Source organism: Cupressus sempervirens, chromosome 2 (assembly GCF_028749045.1).
Source record: "Cupressus sempervirens isolate cs-2001-9-10 chromosome 2, ASM2874904v1, whole genome shotgun sequence".
NCBI classification, from domain to species: domain Eukaryota; kingdom Viridiplantae; phylum Streptophyta; class Pinopsida; order Cupressales; family Cupressaceae; genus Cupressus; species Cupressus sempervirens.
Window position 1 is genome coordinate 200,249,079 of NC_143119.1, and position 20,183 is coordinate 200,269,261.

Here is a 20,183-nt window from a genome sequence, read left to right on the forward strand (position 1 = left end):
TGAGGAAGAGGTTAAGAATACCTTCTTGAATTAGCTACCTATCAAGTCTAGCAACAATGATGTTGTCTCTAGCTCTCCTATTTAGCCAAAGTGTACTTCCATCTAGAAAGCTTGATATCTTGAAGTTCACCTAGGGAATTAATGTCTTGAACATGCTTTCTACAAGGATCTCTATATTTGCATTACCTCCTCTTTCCGATGGAAAGAGAAACACTGCATAGACTTTGATCTTGCTCCTTGGCTTGCATCAAGTTGCCACTATCTTTAAAGAATTGAATAGCCTCATTATTAATTTCCTCTTTGTCCATTAATATGTTTCCTTCTAAATTTGTGTATCATCCAAATCTTTATTTGAAAATGCTTTTTTATTAGAAGAGGGACATTGGTTATTGGTTTACCATTAGCATGGATTGTCAGTTTAACCATTTTTATAGGATCCAATTATTTGAATAAAGAGGAATCCTATTGAAAAAACCTTGAGCTTGTTAGTATGGAAAGATGGATTTATTTTCCACTGATAATGTGCCCATTTGTGACCATCGAGCACCACAAGGCCTTCTCCTAATACCTCACTTATCAGATTATTACTATATAGAAACCCTCAAATATACTTGCTAACCTTAACCAAGCTCTTGTCACATTTTTTTAAGAATGTTGATTCACTGTAATTACTTGCAACATCATTTACTTGTTGATTCTTTGTCCATACCCTTATGGGGAACAACATTATGGTGTAGGCTCATGATATGACAATCTCAACAACACAAAACCTTTAACAATCTTCCCTCTCTCCACGAAATGAGAATATGTAGTTACTGTGGCACATTTCTCATAAAATATGCAAAATTTACTATCCAACAGTGAGCAATAAGTTTTTTTGCCAATAACCCAATGATTCAAGACAACATTAAACGTCAATAAAAATACTATACTTCATTACCATATATCTAAGAATCTTGAGGATCACCTCAACCAAGGAATAAGGAAGAAAGAAATAAAGTTGCAATCAAGATGAGTACACCAATATAATTTCACAAAATACTAATTTATTATACATAATTACACATGTTTTTTCATCTTTCTTCTTCACATATCTTCCCATATTCTTCTACATGACATTACTTTGTCCAACCCTTTCCCTTTATCTTCTTCATCTTTACATTGTTCCAATTGATTCTAATTTTTGTGATTTTAATTGGAGGCTGAATTGAAGTCCATTTTGCATCTACTACAATAGTTGGTTCATCAATTTGTAAAAATGTGGCAATGGTTGGTGGCATCTTACTCTCAAATACATTGGCGAGACATCAACATGGTTCAAAAGAAACTTGGCCATTAACCTCTTAAGTGGTTATTCTACATGTCATGTGTTGTCAAGATGGTGGAGTGTAACTACCCTATCAATGTGTTGAAGGTGAGTTAGCAATGTTCTTTCTCCAATTCTTTGATTTCATAGAATGTATTTTTAAGTATAAAGAATGTCTCAAAATTGTTTGTATACATTATAAGTTATTTAGTTTCTTGAATTAATTTGATTTAGATGCGTAATAGTGTATGTTGAGCATAGGAAATTGTCAGCTTCTAGCAGGGTACATTACAGTCCTCCAATTCTTTCAAGGCGGCTTCATATTGCCAATGGGTGCAATGATAAAGCTACTCAGTCTCATATATCTTGTAAATCTTGTTGAAATAGTGAGGTCATGGGATAATGAATATGGTTTAATCTAGCAAGTTGGGTCTTTAATTATTAAGAATCTAGCCAATCTTAATCTCACACAGTCTTAGAACATGGAATACAACCTCAAACAACATTCACTCGAGGGTAAGATATTCAAACTCAATAGTATACTGCAAGTTCAAAACCTTAAAAAGCCAAAAAACTATAGCTAAATTGAAGTGTTAACATGGTGTCCAAGAAATTAAAAACCTTACCAAACAGTTAAATCCAAAAGAAAATATTATAAAAATCCCAAAAAAACTGTAGCTAAACTAAAGATTTAATGTGGTGCCCGAAAAATCCAAAAACCTTACCAAATAGTTAAACCCAAAAGAAAATCTTGTATAAATCCAGTTAATTTTTTTTAAGCCATTTGAAATATAATTAGAAGCGATTGATTCATGTGAATATGGGTTTCCAGGATTGAGCTTTCTTTTAATCCTTTTCCTCCAGTAGTTCTTTATTTCATTTTCTGTATGACTAGGTAAATGCCTTGCAATTCTTGACCATCTACAATCCAATAAAATCAACCTCAGTAGTATATTTTTCTACACCCCATTTATCTGATTTAGGCATACCCAAAAAATAACTCTCTACACTGTGTTGGAGATAGTTCTAAAAATAGTTGATTGCAAGGTTTGAACCACAAGGTGGTAGCCACGTAGGTCACTCTGAGAGCTTATCATAGAAAAAATAAATTTATTTTTAACAACTTAAAAACCTTTTCAATACTGTAGTCTGATTTGGTTGCTTGACAAGTGAAAGTAGGGATGCTAAATCCTAGGTGACTTGACCTAGAATCAATATGCCTAAAGGGATTTTCTCTCTCTCCCTCCCTCCCTCTCTCCCTGAAAAGGTTTCCCAATTCATAGCTCCTCTTTCTCTCTTCAAACACTTCTTTCTCTTACTACACTTTTTTAAAGCATATTATGTAGGTTTAAATTCTATAAACTTGACAACTCAAAATATTTCAAGGTAATAATTGATACCTCCAATTTGTTTATCCTTTATCCATCTTGTTAGTCTACAAGGACCTGGTGATAGGCTAACCTAATTAACTGCTACATACTAAAAAGGGGACATTAGAATCCATTGAAATCTTTGCTATTAAATTTCCAAAATCCAAAAGGGGACATTACAATCCATTGATATTTAAATTGAATGGTGAATACACTAAGATTGCAATTTGATTGGATAGAATGCTCATTTTCTTTCATAATTCAATGTTTTCTATTTATTAAAATATTGTTGTTAATTGATGTGGCTAGATCAATTCAATGGTTTCAATCATGGCTTGCAAAGAGACCACATTTCTGTGAGGCATTCTATAAAACAATTCACATGCCTTGCAAAATTAACAATATTAGATTTCCACAATCCATTTGTAATGCAAGTTCATTTTGGATCAGGAGAAAATAGATTTCATTGAAGTTTATAAAATAAGCATATGTTTGCATGTTTTTCGTTGGTAGTCTTTACATCAAAGTGATGCCTGCATCATCTCTTCACTCTTGCTTGCTCTTGAAATGCATCCTCAACCAAGCCTCCTTTGGAATCTCTTCTCAAACCAGCAAGTGCCACCTATAGACTTGATTCACTATGTTTCTGATCACTCTTCTATCACATTCAAATTTGTTGAGTGATTTCTATTATGTTTAGTATATGTATTCCTATTTTAAACTGTAGACAACAAATTAGAAATATGCAAGTATTATGCCAGTGCTTAACAATTCATTTAATCATGCTAGGATAAGTTTTCCTAGTTTTCTTGTATTATATCTGATGTACGTTCTAGCCTATTTAAATTATTTGTCAATGTAATGGTTATATTTTTCTCCATCTCTAAGTTCCATGATATGTTCTTTTGATGCTTATTTTGTGCAGACAGTGGCTTCCTATTCAGTATCTAATGCAGTTGCAACATATTACCTTTACATGACATATGTAAACCCTTTTATCTTTTCTTTAGCAACAATAATCCCTATGCCCCCTGATGAAGTTTTATGCAAAGGCAATGGAACTTTTTGTGAAATGTTACTTATGGTTCAAATGACTAATCCAAGCTAGATCTTATGAAGTGTTATAATGCTTAAATGCTTTCTTCAAGTCCTAGATTTTCATTCCAGAAAAATTTGTTTATTTTCTTTAGCAATTTCATCCTTTTTGTTCATACATTTTTTGAAAGGTGTAGTGGATGCTATTGCTTATCCCTTTAGATATGGTAAGTTTGAATGACACTATAATTTGATTTTTAAATTAAATTGTCTAATTATTTTTAGCATCATCATTTTCGATCAAATGAATTTGTGGTAAGCATAATCTTGCAGATTCATCAACATTAATCTATTTGAAATGTAAATTTATTTATTTTTCAATTTGAATGTGTATGGTATTTTTAGGATCAATGTTTTGGATCACACTACAAGATCCATCATCAGGAGAAAAGAATGCAAGAGTAAAGTGTAACAGATGATTTCGTGCATGAGGTGGAAGTGTTGGTGGTCCCATTGGGGGGCATTTACCACATCAAGGTTCACGTCAACCAATTGGAGGTATGGGATCTGGTTTCAACTTTGCTGGTCTTGAAAATCAAGCAAGGCAAACTTTAGTTAGAGGTTCACTGCCTCAAACTAGCTTATTGACTTAGGTAATCATGTATATTTGCTAGCTTTTGTTTAATAGGTAGGAAATATTGATAGTTGTAGAAAGCTATGGCAAATGATTTTTGAACATTCGACATAAGTTTGTATTAAAGTGTTATGGTAGTTGCCTAATCAAGGATTGAGTCAAAGCCTACAGGATGGAAATTAAATCATATTATGGGATGTGGATGTCAGTATCAAAGAAGATATTCTTTTGTTGTAGGAATCTAATGTTGAATTCATGTTGTCTTTGATTTTGATTGACTTTTCATGCTAAAGTTTTAGATGGTGGACTTTCTTATGTAGTTACCAGATCTGGTTAGTTTTAAATAAAATTTAACTTGATCTAGATTTTTTGTACCAGGAAAATTTGTCCAATTCATCGTTGGCTTTTCAATTCCTATACAAATTTTAATGAATTCTTTCTTGGGTTTTGGATTTCCATTTTTTATGGATCTCCTGAACAAATCAATTTTTGGACCAAGTAATTATGGGTTTTAAACATTGAATTGATCAAACCTGGTGGTTTTGAATTGATCCTCTATAGTTTTTTTTCATCTAGACACAATTCTAACACTTTGTGAACATTATGTTATGGCAGAAGAAAAGAGCAAGGACACTCTTGGCATCATTTGCAAGGAGCCATGGGGAAAATTCAAAGCAATATGCTTCTCCAAGTAAACATAAATAAGTCAGTAAAAGAGATGAAGCTTCCTTCCAAGGGGCCAAAACACCTTCCACTCCATGTGAATCACACAAATTCTCAACATCAAGGTCTTCCACATAGCAGTCAAATGAAACTAATCTCTCTGGCCTTGTTGATATGGACTATGGTAAAGTGTATTATATGTAAGTGTATGATGGAATAGAGAAAATCTAGAGCACCACTATAACTTATAATATAGAGGGATGGTGATAGTAGTTAGTAGGAGGTCAGTTTTGACATTCCATCCATCCCTTTTTGGGTACATGATGATAATTTTTATTTGGTGGTTGTTGTTGAGCAACATAATAGTTCTATTCACATTATATATCAAGTAAATAAATGGCTTGAGATTACTTAAACTTTTCATGCTATGCATTTCTTTATATAATCAAAAGGCTTGAAATGTGGAAAAATGTTCACCATTAAATGGGGACAATCCCTATGGAAATTAACTGAACTTAGTTGAATTGTGCAATAATAAGTCATGTTATGTGTACCCCATATGTTCAAAACATGAAAATAATTCTTTTTATCATATGTTTTATCTTTTGGTGGGCCTTGTAAGCCATGGATTATGCAAGGTGATGGGAAACCATGATGCTAAAAGACACAATCAAATCCAAAATGAACTTGCACTACAAATGGATTGTGGAAATCTAATATTTGTAAAATTGCATGCATGTCTACTAGGACAATCACAACTTAAACATATATTTGTCCTGGTAGACATGCATGCAAAATTAACAATATCAAATTTCCACAATCTATCTGTAGTGCAAGTTCATTTTGGATTTGATTGTGTGTGTTTTTTAGAATCATGGTTTCAGATCACTCTGTGTAATCCATCATCAGTCAGATGAGAGATTGTAGGATGCATGCAAAATCTCATATCATAGGCAAGTCATGTGAACTATTTTATAGAATGCCTGAAAAAAATTTCACCCAACCGTTGGTGGAAATTTCCACCAACGCTTGGGTTTTTTCTACCTTTGTTGGTCAAAATTTCCACCTTCATTTGTCAAAATTTCCACCAATGCCCAATTTTTTTTCTACCTTTGTTGGTCAAAATTTCCACCTTCATTGCTCAAAAATTCCACCGATGCCTAATTTTTTTCTACCTTTGTTGGTCAAAATTTCCACCTTCATTGGTCGAAATTTCCACCAATGCCTAAATTTTTTTCTACCTTTGTTGGTAAAAATTTCCACCAATGCTTAAATTTTTTTCTATGTTTGTTGGTCAAAATTTGGACCTTCATTGGTCAAAATTTCGACCAAATCCTGATTGAACTTAGGCAATGGCTTTGGAAGGTTTTTGACCCATAGGTTGGTTGAAATTTTGACCATCCAGTGAGTTGGTCAAAATTTTGACTAGAAAAATATTGACCAATGGGTTGGTTGAAATTTGTCAAAATTTGATCAAAAATTGGGTCAAAAATTCGACCAATAAAGGTCAAAAAATGAACCCAAATGTACTAGTGAATGATACACTTGACAAGACATGTAAGCACTACTTCCACCTTTAAATCCTACTCATAGATGAAATATCCTTAGTGGGATCCTCTTTCTTGAGATACATCAACTTACGTTTGCGTGAAATCATGAAAAAACCCACTACTTATTTTGGAGGATTATAAACAATCTTCTGTGGTGTCTTATACCAAGCATTACTAGTTCTAGATTCAAATGTCTTCGAAAGAAAATCAACAGGTAAAGAATTAATGCCCTACAATTTTTGGAGTGACAATATAAAATGTTTCTCTTTAAAAGATGCAATGTGTCAAAAAGACCCCGTGTTTGTTAACAATCCAAATAGAATCTGTATAGGTAAACAAATAGTAGAAGACATAGAATACCTTAATGAGCATTGCATAAAATCATACCAACTTCCTTTCCTATTCTTCAAGAGATCAAATATAGATAAACATAACAACAAGATATTATCAAATATGCCTAGAAGTACAATTACACTATGAGAAATTGATAACTTCCAGGAAAAGTACAATGCATTATGACTTTACACTCATACAACATCCCTCCCTAATGAAATAAATGTAAAGGAAGGAGTTCTAAAAGAAATCTATTCACGAAACTACAACATGCAAGATGGTATTTTCAATGGCTCAGATGGAATTTTCAAATTATACACTAGAAATAATGACCACGACATTTTATGGATCAAATTCAATGATAAAAACACAGGCCAACAACAAAAAAAAGATTATATTACATATTACAATGACAAAATTGAAGAAAATTGGGTACCAATTCTACGCATTGTAAGACCAATCCTTAAAATGATTGTAAATTAAAAAATAACCATACAAAAATAATTCCCAATTTAACTTGCATGTGCTCATACTATCCATCGATCTCAAGGACTAACAATGGGGGCACTTTCTTTTGATCCAACGGTAGTTAAAAATCATAGCCTCACATATACAACACTTTCACGGACAAGAACAATTGATCAATTATACTTGCTCAAGCCTCTTAAAATGAAAAATTTCAAAGTGAAGCAAAAAATAATTAGAGAGATGGAACGACTAAGTACAATTGCACAATGGAAACTTCAACATGATCAAATATGCTTCGAATCATCATAACATTTGACCATTTTCTAACTAAACACTTGCAGATGTCATGCACGTTTACTTGACCTCTCAAATGACTATGACATCATCTCTTCTAGTATCTTATGCCTACAGGAAGTCAACAATAAAATTGATGATTCCAAACCTTTTAGTGAAAAATAAAACTACTTTTCTATTCATAGTATCCATGGTTTACTAATTTTAACAAGAAAAAAATTATTAGCAACCAAGGTCAAAGAACACGTTACAGAAAACATAGAAATACTGACAATCAGAATAATAAGCTTCAATAATAAAATTAATATTACCAAATTATATGCAAGGTGAAACACCAATATAGATGAGATATAGGCAGCTCTAAATTATGTACTAAACAACATAGACTAAAATAACATATTGTACATAGTAAGAGATTTCAATATAAATATGCAAACAAGCAGCATCCGAGCTAAAACTCTTAACAATTACATGCAACACCACAAACTTAAATTCATCTTATAAGATACAGACAACATTAGCACCTCACTTATTGACCACATCTAGTCCAACAAAACTACAAATATATGCAATATTTACAAATCAAAAGCATACTAAACTAATCACTTGACAACTATACTAAAAATCTATCAAACAAATGACAATTTCCACCAACATTACTAAAATTACTAAAAATCCATCCAACAATACCCTACATTTCTTGAAATACATTTGCCACCAACAACTACCTACTCTATATAATCAAATTAAGTACACATAACCAAATCAAATAACAACTCCTTTTTCCATTTCTTGAGACTGACAAAATTACATACTACAACAAACAAAATATACAATATTACAATGTTCAAAACAAAAACATTTAGAATACCCCATGGAAAATAATTGTACTAATAATATTTTATAAATTACTATATTAACATCAAACTTTAAAACTCAATAACCACATTATACAAATTACAAAATATTTGCACACTAACAAAGAATATGATGCACTTAGCCAATTTCTCCTACCTACAATTTATGTACATGAATCAATAGATGCAAAAAAAAGAGCAAGAAAGGCTACACAAATGAGGTAAGAACCATCTACAAAAAGGTAATCTTTGTTTATGTTCAGAATTGTTTTAGTTTCATATTCACATGGAAAATGTACTAACATACATGCCAATGTAGGGCAAAAGTGAAAACTACTGACTGCATTTCTATACAAGACATAAATTCAAGAAAATGAGGCAACACATTTGAAGGAGATGTCTTAGTTGTCTACAAAGTCAACAAAACATGAGAAGTGCTATGATGAGACCTAACAGATAGCAAAGCAAAGATGGCAATAATAGTGAGTGTTAATGAAAACTTAATTCACCAATATGAGGACAAAATAATCCCAGGCATGGGTGTTTCCCTAAGTGGATTTGAAATTCAATCAAAATCAGACTATGATAGGTGATTGTGATTTTATTCTTGTACTAAAGGAAACAAGCACTGTCGAAACAATCAATCACATATGCAATGACTACAATTTCATCCCCAACACTACAATATGGAACCTGTTGAATAGCACAATTAACTACCGTATTGGAATAGTAGGTGCATTGGTTGTTGCATCTCAAAAGCAAGGCAACCTCAACATTCTAGAAATAAAGGATGGCCATTTTGATGAAGATAGAGCATAGGTAACAATTAATAGCAATCACTTCTTCAATTATACTTTTTCAAATTACTGGAGCATTTATTATGCAAATATTCAACTCAATATTTTAAACTCTGTCTATATATTTTATGCAGCTGGAAATCCATCCAAATTCTATTCGGCACTACATCTCAACAAAAGAACATCTTGCCCGAAATGAAACATTTTCATTGCTAGTAATAATTTCAACTTTTCTAGTAATAACTCTATTCATGGTGAGCGTTCTATATGGTTGAATCTGCATCATAATGGTAACCCTCTTGCCATGACTCAAGGTTGTTCTGCAAAATTTTGGAACAACCTTAGCATCTAGAGCTTTATTGACATTTTGGAGAATGATAACCTTGTTAGTTGGCAGGATATTAGAATCAAGTTCGATCTTCCTATCTCCCATAAACATATGTATAATATGGTTGCCAATGCCTGCCGCACTCTTAATCTTCCTTGCAGGTGTGATGTGGACTCTCATAGATTTCTAAATTTCCGTTGGGATGATGGATCTCTCCTACATAAAACTAAAGCTAAAGATATATATAAGGTTCTCAATAATGACAACTCTATTATTTCTCACCTTAATACTACTTGGTATATGAACTTGAACTCTCTTGAATGGAAAAAAATTCTTGACAGATTTTGGAAATCACATATTCCCCCCAAAATCTTACATTTTAAATGGTAGCTTCTTCTCGATAGACTTCCTATTAAAAATCATGTTGGTGATGTTGAACTTAGTACTATTTGTAGGGTTCCTGAAAATCTAAGGCATATTTTTTTTACTTGTCAATTTGCTAGGATTATATGGAAGTTTTTGGGAATTTTTATAGCTGATCATGTTCCTGTTTTAGGCACCATTCTTGGCAACTTATTTGGTCTTAAAAAGGATGCTAATTTTTTTTGGAATATTCTATCCTCTCACATTCTTTGGTTTATTTGGAAATGTAGAAATGAGGAAAAATTTTAAGATATTGGTAGATCCCTTACTTTGTTTCATTTGAAATTCATCTATTTTAAGATTGTCTTGCAGATTTGCTGCATTATGAAGCTCGAGATGGACAAGCTAAAAAGATTCCTTCATGATGGGCTCACTACTATGTTCATTTATGAGATGAGGAATGGGTTGGAATTGGCTAGCATTCTTGATAATTAGACTGCTTTTCGAAAAGCTCTTAAGGAGTTGCTCAAGGAAATACATGCGAATAGAGGCTCCTTTTCTCATAGACATGACTCCTTTACTCAACTTCTCAAGTGGAAGAAATTCGTGTGGATGGAAGGAGAGCTAGGATGGATAGCTTGGTTCGATGATCATGATGATGTTTTGGAATAGCTTATTTCTCTCCTCTTTTTGTAATCTTGTTACCACTTCTACTTAATGTGTTAGTTGCCTGATTCAAGCTGATTGTTGGACTTTGATCTTGGTGGTTGAGGTTCGCCTCCCCCCCTCTTTTGATACTGTACCTCTTTTTTTTCTCTCAATTATTTAATTAAAAAAAAAAGAATCACTAAATATTTCAAAAAAAAAAAAAAAAAACATCGACATTGCTTTTTAGAAACATTATAACAAGTACAGATAGAAAACAAACACTTCATATAGGCCTATCGACATTTATTTGCAAGTTAAATGACAAAATGACACTGCAAATGTTACATGACATAATGCAAAAAACTAGAGAGGTAATAGAAAACCATTGTTAAATTGTAAACAATTGTTGCTATTAAATGCAATTGACACTTAGAGACTGTACTTTGAAACAGGTCAATGGGAAATTGAAGGTTGCAAATCCATTCTCCAATCCATTTGGAGAATTTTGCCCACATTGCCAACACAAATTTTTAGGATATGGAATCCTCGAAGAAGAAACTACATGCTATATTGGATGCAAGCAAGATGTCAACTATGTGCAAAAGTTACACCTAAAGACATTGCTTTTCAGTCAAAATAAACAACCAATCCAATGCTTCATTGACAACACAATAGTTGAATGATTAATCCCAGCACTCCACAAAATCAAGTATGAGGAATATATGCAGTAGAAATCCAAAGTTGTATTCATCCTAAGAGAGTTTTGCATTGAAAGAACTTTCACACTAACCCAAGCCAATGCAATTATGCATGTCAATTTTCTTAAGACCACTCAAGCAAGTGAAAAGGTAAGCCTACAAATACTTTAAAGAAAGCACTAAAAACATAAATTATTACACAAATGTTTCATATGGTAGTAAAAAATATGTAACTTGATTCTTTTGTTGACATTGTAGGACAAAGAAGAATAAAAAAACTACAGAATACTACTTTAGAAGTAGCTTTGTTACAAAGAACATCAAATTGTCATAAACTCGATTGCTATATTGAAGATATGGTTAGAGACAATATTCCACTGATAGCTTAGGCTGAATACTATATGAAATATGACTATAACTATGTGTCTTATTTTCAGACATATTTCTAAATTTTTAATCAGGGTTCACTTCTTTGTGACCCTCTATAACATCATATCTATAAAACTAGTCTACATGGTATGAAGTAAATTAAAAAATGAAATAACTATTTGTTACTATCATACGTGATATATGTGCATAAATTTTACTATTCTCATGCATATATCATGCATATGAATGAATATGATATATGTTCACAAATTTTACTGTTATCATGCATATGAATGGATATGATGCAAATGCTTCTTTGTTAACTTTACACAATACTTTTATGAATGTTTTGATATAAATTATGTAATTTGAAGTAAAATTAATGGTGAGTTTCATTTTTAGATAATGCATAGAAGATTATGTATCTAAATTATGGAAACAAGATTTACCATATTTATATTTTCTTCAATATTTTTATGATAACAAGCACTCCTCAAATACTAGAAACAATAGTAATGAATCATGATCTTAAAATATCTTCTTAATCATTGTGTCGATTTATATATTTTCGTTCAACTCTCAAGTTCTCCAAGATTAACCTACAATTAACACCTTCAAAAGTGATTTTACAAAAAAATATTCTTTTAATTGGTCTAACCAATACAAAACTAGAGAATTCATATTTTGAAATTAGGTTTTATATATATATATATATATAATTGACAATTGTATTTTGTTGTAGGAAAAATTAATTCTACGTTCTTAGTGCTATATTTAATTACTCAAATAAAACAAATTCAAGAAAATCAAATAACAATAATTACCTAAATCAGCAAGTTCTCTCACCTCAACACTATAAGCTACAATTCAAAATACACGACGACATGAACTAGGTGCTTTGCATCCTTGTTCTAGTAGTAGTGACCTATCTTCTATCATTTGAAAATTATTTACCCCAAATAAGTGATGTAGGAGCATCCACTCCTAGTTAATAATTTTTAAATAAATATTGTGACACCTTATTTTTCTCAATTTAACAACATTTTAATTCCCTAATATTGACTATTTTGATATATTTTACTGATAATTTTATATATAGCGATTGCCAAATGTAATAAGAATAAAGTGCCTTGGTTTCAAATCAAGTATAAAATCAATTAAGGATATATAGGGCACTTTATGTCCTTATTATTGATATTCTTCTCACAAAGTGTTAAGATAAACTTGATAAATAGATGTCAAATTCCTATGAGATAATAGCCCAATAGATAAGGCATTGGCCATCTATTAAAAGTTGTGCAAACTCAAACTATTAAACAAAATGTTGCTCACACTCCAAAAACTCGTGGTAGGAAAAGCAAAAGTGTGAAAGCAAAAGAGGAAATTGCTGCGGGGATCCAATCTACATTGGAAGAAAAATTCAAAACAGTTAAAAGAGTTACCAAGAGGACCAGAGGTCCCCTGGTATTATTATGAGGATCATTACATGGAATGTTAGGGGCATAAATGCCACTGACAAAAGGAGCAGAATTAAATATTTATTAGATAACTCAAAGAGTGACATAATTTTACTACAAGAATCAAAATTGTCAGATAGTAAATTTCATGATACAGTCTCTAAGTGGAAAAATTGGAAATCAATCCATGTATCAAGTAATGGGGTGTCAGGAGGTTTAATAACTTTATGGAATCCTAGAACAATATCAGGCCATTTAACTAATAAAGGAATGGGATGGTTATGCTATCATTTTGAGCACTTTGATATTTCTTTGTCGATATTTAATGTATATGGGCCAATGAGTGGTGTTGAGAAGATCAAGCTTTGGAATGTGATTTCTAGCAAACTCATAGATTTAGGGGATTAGAATTGTATTTTAGGAGGAGATTTTAATGCTATCAGAGACATAAAGGAAAAACAAGTGGGAATTTTCCCTTCTACAAAAATGATGGAGGAATTTGATAAGTTTATCTATGAGAATGATTTGCTAGAAGTTAGTTCTTCAAATGGTATTTTTTCTTGGTTTAATAAAAGGGATGGTTTCTTGCAAATTGCAGAGAAGCTTGATACATTTTTTATTTCTAAAGCTTGGAATTTAACTCCATTATGCTTTTCTTCAAAAATTTTATCCTTTCCAGGTTCTGACCACTTTCCAATTGCCTTAAATATAAACAAGAATTCACAAAGGTCTTCAAATAAGAATAAATCCTCTTTTAATTTTGAGAGGATGTGGTTTAGGCATCCCCATTTTCTTCCATTAATCAGACAATGGTGGACTAGTGCCCCAGTAGTTAAGGGGAATCACATGTTTCAATTTTTCAAAAAGATGCAACATCTAAAAAGTAAGATCATGCTTTGGAATAAAAAAGTTTTTAAAAATATTTTTGAAGAAAAGGAAGTTCTCTTTCAACAATTGTCAGAGATTAATGAAGAAATTCTGAAATTTGGACTGAAATCAAGATTATTCACATTGCAAAAGGATAAACAAGCTGAGTGGGTGGAGGTATGTAGTAGAGAAGAAGAATACTGGAGACAGAAATCTAGGGAACTTTGGCTTTCTGAAGGAGATCGAAACACAAAATATTTTCATGTTGCTACAAATCAGAGGAAAGCAAATAATGTCATCTTTTCTATTGTAGATAACAAGTCTGGTAAGATTATTAAAGAAGAAGTAGAAATTAAGCATGTTGGGGTTAATTTCTTTAAAGATCTACTTACTTTGAGGAATGAAGATGTACTGTGTGATGATGAGATATCTGTTTTTCTTGATGCTATCCCAAATCTAATTTCAAAAGAGGATAATATAGAACTCATGAAACCATTTACCGTGGGGGAAATATGGGAATTGGTGAAATCTTTCCCACCTGAGAAAGCTCCAGGACCTGATGGTTTTATAGCCTTATTCTTTCAGAAATTTTGGGATGTTCTTGGCTAGGAGTTATTATTAGCTTTAGAGGTATCTAGGAAGAAAGGTATTATGCTGAAAGTGTTTAATGCCACAAATGTGGCTATTATTCCTAAGAAAGGTGATCCACAATCATTCTTAGATTTTAGACCTATTTCTTTATGTAATACCATATATAAGATATTCACCAAAGCCATTTACCTTAGACTTAAAGGCATTTTGCCAAATATTATTTCTTTAGAACAAGGGGGTTTTGTTCCTGGTAGAGAGACTCTGGAGGGTGCAATTGTGGCACATGAAACTTTGCATTTCATTAAAGAAAAGAAAATTCCCTCTTTTGTGGTAAAGCTGGACATGATGAAAGTGTACAACAGAGTTAACTGGGTTTTCCTTTTTAAATTTTTGGAAAAGATGGGTTTTGGGGGAAAATGGCGTAAGTGGATCAAAGCGTGTGAATTAGGGGTACATTTCTCTATTCTCATCAATGGTTCTTCAGAAGGCTTCTTCCAATCCTCTCAGGGTATCAGACAAGGAGATCCACTTTCTCTAGCCTCATTCATTTTATTGGTTGAAGCTCTTAGTAGAGCTATTATTAAATCCTAGCAGTTTGATCAGTGGCAGGGCATTCAATTTGGTAGCAAGGAGATAGTTGTTACTCATTCTTTGTTTGCAGACGATACCTTGTTGTTTGGATTATCAAGTATTAAAGAAGCCAAATACATTAAGGCAATATTGGACTTATATACTAAGTTTTTTGGGCAAAATATTAGCAATGCTAAATCCAAGATTTTCCTGTTTAACACAAGGCCTGAAGTTTGTAGTAGAATTTGTAAGATTTTACAGTTTGAATAGGATCAACTGCCATCCTCATATTTGGGGGTTCCTTTTTTTATGGGAAGTAATAAATCTTCTTATTGGACCAATATTATTAGGAGGATCAAGAAAAAACTATTTCTTGGAAGGTAAGGTGGTTATCTTTATCAGATCGCATTTTGTTAATTAAGTCTATGCTTGCCACTATTCCAAACTACTTTTTCTCTATTTTATCAATACCTATAAATGTTATTAAGCAGATTGAGAGCATAATCAAAGGTTTCTTATGGTCTGATAACATGTCAAGAGCAAAGAAAATTCCATTAATTTCTCTTAATGAATTGGCAATTGACAAAAGCTGTGGGGGTGTAAATTTGCCAAATTTATAATTAAGGAATAAAGCTTTTGGTGCTAAGCTAGTATGGTTTATGTATGATAGAGCAAATACTAAATGGTGCAAAATTATGCAGTGGAAATATTTAGATACATCACTCCCTTCCAGGATTTTTACACTAGATAATCTTCCAAAGGGTTCTGCAATTTGGAACTTTATGGCTGATTCACGGGATCTAATTTCAAAATATCTTTCATGGAAAGTTAATAAGGGTTCCTCAGTGTTATTCTAGGAGGACTCTTGGAATGGTCTCCCACCATTAACTATGTTGTATCCCTTCAGGAAATGGAATCATGTCTTTTTTCAATTTTGGGGAGCTCATGTTAATGATTATTTTAAAGAAGTGGATGCTACATCAGGTTTCGTAATGTGGAAGAATCTAGAGGATCTCCCCATACCTGAGGAGTTTAAAAATGATTTTGTTAATGAATGTAAATCTAGATTGGTCTTGGTGTCTTCGAATAATGATGAGTTAATTTGGACCCCTAGTCAGGAGGGGAAATATTCTGTCAAAATGGGTTATTTGGTAGTTTCACGTCAGACTTCAGATATGAAGAAATCCAAAGCATTTATGTTTCATTGGAATTTAGTTGTTCTCCCAAAAGCTAGTTGTTTCACATGGTTGGCACTTAGAAAGAGGATTCTGGCAGGGGATCGACTACATAAGTTAAATATAGTTCAAAATTTTAAATGTGTGTTATGTCTAGAGGAATCAGAATCAGTTGATCATTTATTTGTCCAATGCAAAGTGGCTCAAGAATGTTGGTCATTTTTGATGCAGAAGTTAAATTTCATGTTTCCTTTACAAAAAACACTTTGGGATTTATTCAATGGGTGGCCTTCTTCAAATAATCATTCCTTTTATGTTGGTTTATGGAAATGTATCCCAACTCTTGTTATTTGGGCCTTATGGTGGGAGAGGAATAAACATATATTTAGACAACTTCATTCTGATTTAGGAAGTTTGTTGAAAGGGTTAGAGAGTGCAATTGTTGAAGTGATTTTGGCTTATGTGAAGAAAACTAATGAACATTTAATGGTAACAGCCTAGGATATCTTAATGTCAAATAGATGGCTTAACTTAATTTCTCCCAGTTATAATTTCATTATCTCTGGGCCAAGGGTAAAATAAAATAGACTAAAAGTACATTGGATTCCCCCGAAGAAAGGATTCTTGAAGTTAAATTTTGATGGATGCTCAAGAGGTAATCCAGGCTCTTCAGGTATAGGGGTATGTATCCGTGATCATGAAGGCAGGGTCATCGAATTATTAGCAAGAGAAATTCCATCAGGTACTAATAACTATCTAGAAGCAATGGTTCTTTTATTTGGAGTTGAATTGGCTTTAAAGAAGAATTATACACAGATTCAGTTGGAGGGTGACTCAACTTTGGTGATTAATGCTTGTATCCAGCACCATGTGGGTAACTGGAAATTTGGGTATCTTTTATCTCAAGCATGGAATATTATAGATAGATTTAACTCCGTTATATTTTCACATACTCTAAGAGAAGGTAATCAGGTTGCGAATATTTTATCCAACCTGGGATGTGACTTAGAAACCCCACACATGGTAATGAGTTCATTTGATGTCATTTTATTCCCCAATCTTTTCAAAGCTATCGAAAAGGATAAAATCAGTACTACATAATCGATGAAAATTTTGTGAATTTGAGGGATCTCAAGTTATGGTACTTTGTCATCAAGTGGACACATGATTTTCTAATCATTAGTGTATCATGAATGGATGGTGAATCACATTTGGTACTTCATATGTTAAAATCTACAATCATATTTACAACTTTTATATGCTTTCAGATTGGCATGTATGATTTATTTTCAATTTTGAGTAAGAGCCAATTGATGAGAAAGGATTTTCTCATGTGCGAAGAGGTCGATTTGAGTATGATGAGATTTGTTATTTTTCACTTCATTCCCAAACTAACTAAAAGTGAAATTGAAAGTGATCTTGCTTTTTTGCAGAACAATGGAAGGGAATGGTTTGTTCTTTAGGGTGATAAGGAAATGCTATGTTAGCGAAGTCCCAATTTTTGGTTCCAGCTGTCCACTTTCAATTTGAAGGAGATTTTTGAATTGAGGTGTTTGAAATGCTGTGAAGATGTCTTGGGAATTCTGGGTCCAGATTTTCTCTACCCTGCCTTACCGAGAATGATCATGCCATCGCATGTGGTTTCACTATTCTTATCGTATGTCATGGATATCATCTCAGATTGTGAAACTGCTGTTTGGATTATGGATAGGGTTATTTGATATAATGCTTTTGACAAACTAGTGATCTTAGAAGAACTAAGGAAATATGATCTGTCATTGGGTTTAGCACCACTTGGGGGTTTTTCCCAAATTTGTTTCTTAGAAGGGATCCAAGATTTTCTAGCTTTCTATTAAATTTGAAAAGTATAGTTTTGAACAGGGATTTGGGCCCACTAGATACCATTATATGGAATCACACAGATATTATGTCATTTGTAGAAGCAAACTTGATTCGAGAGAAAGTCATTTTTATTTCTGACTTACTCTTTCATGGGCATGAGGTTTCACGTTCTTCACATACTTGGGAACAAGCTAGCTTTCCGGTGGCTTTTCATGAATAGGGGTCAAGTAATGTGTTTCAAATTGACAACCCAATGGCCCGCTGCCATTTGTATGATGATGATGATCCTTCTTTTATGGATTGGGAATCAGTTGCATAGTTTTTTTATGCATTCTCTATATTTTTCAGTGATCTCAAATTTTGCAGCAGATTGGTAGCATCTAGTTGCAGGGTGGATTGTATATATTGTATCAACATATAGTTTAATTTGTTTCGGGATCCTTAGGGGTATTTTATGATTTTGATACTTGTAAATTTGCTTATATTCTTGGGAGGTCTTTGTATCTATGTAGGGCTTAGATAATGTGATAGATAACAGTCTGACATCAAATTTTGGTGTAAATAGCTCAAATTTCATGAGAGCTTTTGTTCTTAGTTACATTGAGATGGACTAGTTGTATTATTTTCAGAATTTCTTTGTATTTGGTGATGATTGAAGGGTTTCTTACTTGTTCTTCCCTTCATGAACCATTGAACCAAGTTTTATTAATATATATAAATATATATATATATATATATATATATATATATATATCTAAGTGGCATACCACTTTTTTGCCCAAAAAAAAAAAAAAAAGTTGATCTATTTTTGAATATCTCTATAGTATAAATAGTTTATAAATTAATCATTTTATTGTTTTGTTGTTGTAAGATCTGAAAAGTAAACTTGTGCTTGATTCATGGAGTTTTAGGGTTTGATAAGATAGCTATTTATCATCTCTTTTGTAGTCCCAGAATTAGAATAATTAAGGGTAAATTATCTATTATATTGGAATTCATATGAAGAATTGAAAATTGGATAAAGAAGATGAATTCCTAGATATACCTGCCTAAATTTTGCAGAGTTCAAAATAGAGAAGAAAATTCAAAGTCTTGTTATTTGGTCCTTTTAATTTACATTTCAAAGTATTATTGAGCTATCATCATGCACGATGCTAAATGGTAGGAATTCTTATGAATTCCTCTCTTGAAAAGATGATTTTTTGAATCAAGTTCAAGGTTCTAGGTTGATCTTTCGACCTACTAGAATTTGTTTAGTTGAAGATAAATCTGATTGTTCACAAGGAGGCCTATACTAGTTCATTTTGATTTCGGAATGGGATGAAGAATCTGCACACCATTTCAAAATAATGCACAAAAAGAGCTATGTTTTTGTATTTTTTGTATTTTTCTTGTTGAATGCAATCTAACAATGCAACTAGTATGAATTCCTGTTCTAACAAGGGATTTAGCAAAGCAAATAACAAACTAGAAAGTAAACATTGTGAAATTAAAAATTCCTAATAGAAATAAGTTATAGAGAACGACATGTCTACAAATTAAGCTTTCAAAGAGATCTGGAAAGAACCAATGAAAGAAGGAGTAGTGCTTCCCTAATTCACTAATGCAATCATCAGTGAGAAACTTAATGAACATATGATGTTTCACCCTTAATCAATCACGAGGCTACAAAAAGTGCACTCATGCAACACAAAAAGTTATGTAAGCACAATTCAATGATTTCTTTTCAAGCTAGTTATGCAGCAAAATTCATCAATACCATAACAAACACCAGAACTAATGAATTGCACAACTAGAAACAAAGCAATAAACCTTTGGCTCAATTACAATTTCATTAAAATAAATCCACAAAACAATGACACATTCAAGTAACAATTACTACACTCCAAATGCGAGCACCAAAACCATAATTTTATTGAAAAATAACTGCAACCCTCATTACATATTACAATGGGGTATTTATAAGAA